Here is a 5,000-nt window from a genome sequence, read left to right on the forward strand (position 1 = left end):
GGCGACGCAAAAATGAGCGATTTCCCAGCTCGATGGAATTCGGCGCGACAGAAACGATGCCCCGTAACGCACATGAGAGCAATCCGGGCCAATTTCTCCCGTTTGATGGGGTCTATGTGTAAAAATTTTGACTTTTTTGAGTGCACGTGCAAATCTGCTGAAAAAGCCTGTGGAAGTTTCACGGCGTTCGTACGATATTTGGCGACGCAAAAATGAGCGATTTCCCAGCTCGAGAGAATTCGGCGCGAGAGAAACGATGCCCCGTAACGCACATGAGAGCAATCCCGGCCAATTTCTCCCGTTTGATGGGGTCTATGTGTAAAAATTTTGACTTTTTTGAGTGCACGTGCAAATCTGCTGGAAAAGCCTGTGGAAGTTTCACGGCGTTCGTACGATATTTGGCGACGCAAAAATGAGCGATTTCCCAGCTCGATGGAATTCGGAGCGAGAGAAACGATGCCCCGTAACGCACATGAGAGCAATCCCGGCCAATTTCTCCCGTTTGATGGGGTCTATGTGTACAAATTTTGACTTTTTTGAGTGCACGTGCCAATCTGCTGGAAAAGCCTGTGGAAGTTTCACGGCGTTCGTACGATATTTGGCGACGCAAAAATGAGCGATTTCCCAGCTCGATGGAATTCGGCGCGACAGAAACGATGCCCCGTAACGCACATGAGAGCAATCCGGGCCAATTTCTCCCGTTTGATGGGGTCTATGTGTAAAAATTTTGACTTTTTTGAGTGCAGGTGCAAATCTGCTGAAAAAGCCTGTGGAAGTTTCACGGCGTTCGTACGATATTTGGCGACGCAAAAATGAGCGATTTCCCAGCTCGAGAGAATTCGGCGCGAGAGAAACGATGCCCCGTAACGCACATGAGAGCAATCCGGGCCAATTTCTCCCGTTTGATGGGGTCTATGTGTACAAATTTTGACTTTTTTGAGTGCACGTGCCAATCTGCTGGAAAAGCCTGTGGAAGTTTCACGGCGTTCGTACGATATTTGGCGACGCAAAAATGAGCGATTTCCCAGCTCGATGGAATTCGGCGCGACAGAAACGATGCCCCGTAACGCACATGAGAGCAATCCGGGCCAATTTCTCCCGTTTGATGGGGTCTATGTGTAAAAATTTTGACTTTTTTGAGTGCAGGTGCAAATCTGCTGAAAAAGCCTGTGGAAGTTTCACGGCGTTCGTACGATATTTGGCGACGCAAAAATGAGCGATTTCCCAGCTCGAGAGAATTCGGCGCGAGAGAAACGATGCCCCGTAACGCACATGAGAGCAATCCGGGCCAATTTCTCCCGTTTGATGGGGTCTATGTGTAAAAATTTTGACTTTTTTGAGTGCACGTGCAAATCTGCTGAAAAAGCCTGTGGAAGTTTCACGGCGTTCGTACGATATTTGGCGACGCAAAAATGAGCGATTTCCCAGCTCGAGAGAATTCGGCGCGAGAGAAACGATGCCCCGTAACGCACATGAGAGCAATCCGGGCCAATTTCTCCCGTTTGATGGGGTCTATGTGTAAAAATTTTGACTTTTTTGAGTGCACGTGCAAATCTGCTGAAAAAGCCTGTGGAAGTTTCACGGCGTTCGTACGATATTTGGCGACGCAAAAATGAGCGATTTCCCAGCTCGATGGAATTCGGCGCGAGAGAAACGATGCCCCGTAACGCACATGAGAGCAATCCCGGCCAATTTCTCCCGTTTGATGGGGTCTATGTGTAAAAATTTTGACTTTTTTGAGTGCACGTGCAAATCTGCTGAAAAAGCCTGTGGAAGTTTCACGGCGTTCGTACGATATTTGGCGACGCAAAAATGAGCGATTTCCCAGCTCGATGGAATTCGGAGCGAGAGAAACGATGCCCCGTAACGCACATGAGAGCAATCCCGGCCAATTTCTCCCGTTTGATGGGGTCTATGTGTACAAATTTTGACTTTTTTGAGTGCACGTGCCAATCTGCTGGAAAAGCCTGTGGAAGTTTCACGGCGTTCGTACGATATTTGGCGACGCAAAAATGAGCGATTTCCCAGCTCGATGGAATTCGGCGCGACAGAAACGATGCCCCGTAACGCACATGAGAGCAATCCGGGCCAATTTCTCCCGTTTGATGGGGTCTATGTGTAAAAATTTTGACTTTTTTGAGTGCAGGTGCAAATCTGCTGGAAAAGCCTGTGGAAGTTTCACGGCGTTCGTACGATATTTGGCGACGCAAAAATGAGCGATTTCCAAGCTCGATGGAATTCGGAGCGAGAGAAACGATGCCCCGTAACGCACATGAGAGCAATCCGGGCCAATTTCTCCCGTTTGATGGGGTCTATGTGTAAAAATTTTGACTTTTTTGAGTGCAGGTGCAAATCTGCTGAAAAAGCCTGTGGAAGTTTCACGGCGTTCGTACGATATTTGGCGACGCAAAAATGAGCGATTTCCCAGCTCGAGAGAATTCGGCGCGAGAGAAACGATGCCCCGTAACGCACATGAGAGCAATCCGGGCCAATTTCTCCCGTTTGATGGGGTCTATGTGTAAAAATTTTGACTTTTTTGAGTGCAGGTGCAAATCTGCTGGAAAAGCCTGTGGAAGTTTCACGGCGTTCGTACGATATTTGGCGACGCAAAAATGAGCGATTTCCCAGCTCGATGGAATTCGGAGCGAGAGAAACGATGCCCCGTAACGCACATGAGAGCAATCCCGGCCAATTTCTCCCGTTTGATGGGGTCTATGTGTAAAAATTTTGACTTTTTTGAGTGCACGTGCAAATCTGCTGAAAAAGCCTGTGGAAGTTTCACGGCGTTCGTACGATATTTGGCGACGCAAAAATGAGCGATTTCCCAGCTCGAGAGAATTCGGCGCGAGAGAAACGATGCCCCGTAACGCACATGAGAGCAATCCGGGCCAATTTCTCCCGTTTGATGGGGTCTATGTGTAAAAATTTTGACTTTTTTGAGTGCAGGTGCAAATCTGCTGAAAAAGCCTGTGGAAGTTTCACGGCGTTCGTACGATATTTGGCGACGCAAAAATGAGCGATTTCCCAGCTCGATGGAATTCGGCGCGAGAGAAACGATGCCCCGTAACGCACATGAGAGCAATCCGGGCCAATTTCTCCCGTTTGATGGGGTCTATGTGTAAAAATTTTGACTTTTTTGAGTGCAGGTGCAAATCTGCTGAAAAAGCCTGTGGAAGTTTCACGGCGTTCGTACGATATTTGGCGACGCAAAAATGAGCGATTTCCCAGCTCGAGAGAATTCGGCGCGAGAGAAACGATGCCCCGTAACGCACATGAGAGCAATCCGGGCCAATTTCTCCCGTTTGATGGGGTCTATGTGTAAAAATTTTGACTTTTTTGAGTGCAGGTGCAAATCTGCTGGAAAAGCCTGTGGAAGTTTCACGGCGTTCGTACGATATTTGGCGACGCAAAAATGAGCGATTTCCCAGCTCGATGGAATTCGGAGCGAGAGAAACGATGCCCCGTAACGCACATGAGAGCAATCCCGGCCAATTTCTCCCGTTTGATGGGGTCTATGTGTACAAATTTTGACTTTTTTGAGTGCACGTGCCAATCTGCTGGAAAAGCCTGTGGAAGTTTCACGGCGTTCGTACGATATTTGGCGACGCAAAAATGAGCGATTTCCCAGCTCGATGGAATTCGGCGCGAGAGAAACGATGCCCCGTAACGCACATGAGAGCAATCCCGGCCAATTTCTCCCGTTTGATGGGGTCTATGTGTAAAAATTTTGACTTTTTTGAGTGCACGTGCAAATCTGCTGAAAAAGCCTGTGGAAGTTTCACGGCGTTCGTACGATATTTGGCGACGCAAAAATGAGCGATTTCCCAGCTCGATGGAATTCGGAGCGAGAGAAACGATGCCCCGTAACGCACATGAGAGCAATCCCGGCCAATTTCTCCCGTTTGATGGGGTCTATGTGTAAAAATTTTGACTTTTTTGAGTGCACGTGCAAATCTGCTGAAAAAGCCTGTGGAAGTTTCACGGCGTTCGTACGATATTTGGCGACGCAAAAATGAGCGATTTCCCAGCTCGAGAGAATTCGGCGCGAGAGAAACGATGCCCCGTAACGCACATGAGAGCAATCCGGGCCAATTTCTCCCGTTTGATGGGGTCTATGTGTAAAAATTTTGACTTTTTTGAGTGCACGTGCAAATCTGCTGGAAAAGCCTGTGGAAGTTTCACGGCGTTCGTACGATATTTGGCGACGCAAAAATGAGCGATTTCCCAGCTCGATGGAATTCGGAGCGAGAGAAACGATGCCCCGTAACGCACATGAGAGCAATCCCGGCCAATTTCTCCCGTTTGATGGGGTCTATGTGTACAAATTTTGACTTTTTTGAGTGCACGTGCCAATCTGCTGGAAAAGCCTGTGGAAGTTTCATCCGACGAAAAAAGCACGTTCTCGAGAAAGCAGGAGAGCTAAGTCATTCACAAATTAGCTGGATTTGGCTTGTGGTTCGTTTCCCAAGTAACAGAGCGGCATCAACCTTTAAGTGCACGCCAGTACATCCCCGTGGGATACAGGGGGTCTCGGCGGACTTTGCTCGGGGGAAAAACGTCGAGGTGAGCCGCCTGGCCATGCTGTTCATGGGTCTCTCCTTTTTAAGTTTCGCCTGCCAATTTATTTTCTCTAGCGGTTTTATACACTAACACTCGATGTTTTGGGAAAGGAATACAATTGTTCAAAAAACGTCTTCGCAATTCATGTCGTTAGATTGCTAATGAAAATTCGTAAAAAAACGTACACGCCATACATGTTCTTTGCTTCCCTCTCGATACAAGTGAAGGGGAAAAACAGCCTTAACGGTTGCTAAAAAAATCGCCCTTTACATATACATGGGTCGTCTTCCCCTCTCGACAACGGAGACAAGTAACCCACGCCAGGCACTGTCAGTAACTGCCATAGATCTGCTTTAAAATGCCCATTCGTCTTGCGTCGCTCACGTTCCCGGAGCTTTGGGTAATGTCTGAGGCCTATCCCCGCTAATTTCTACCGTTTG

This window comes from Lampetra fluviatilis, chromosome 4 (assembly GCF_964198595.1).
Source record: "Lampetra fluviatilis chromosome 4, kcLamFluv1.1, whole genome shotgun sequence".
NCBI classification, from domain to species: Eukaryota; Metazoa; Chordata; class Hyperoartia; order Petromyzontiformes; family Petromyzontidae; genus Lampetra; species Lampetra fluviatilis.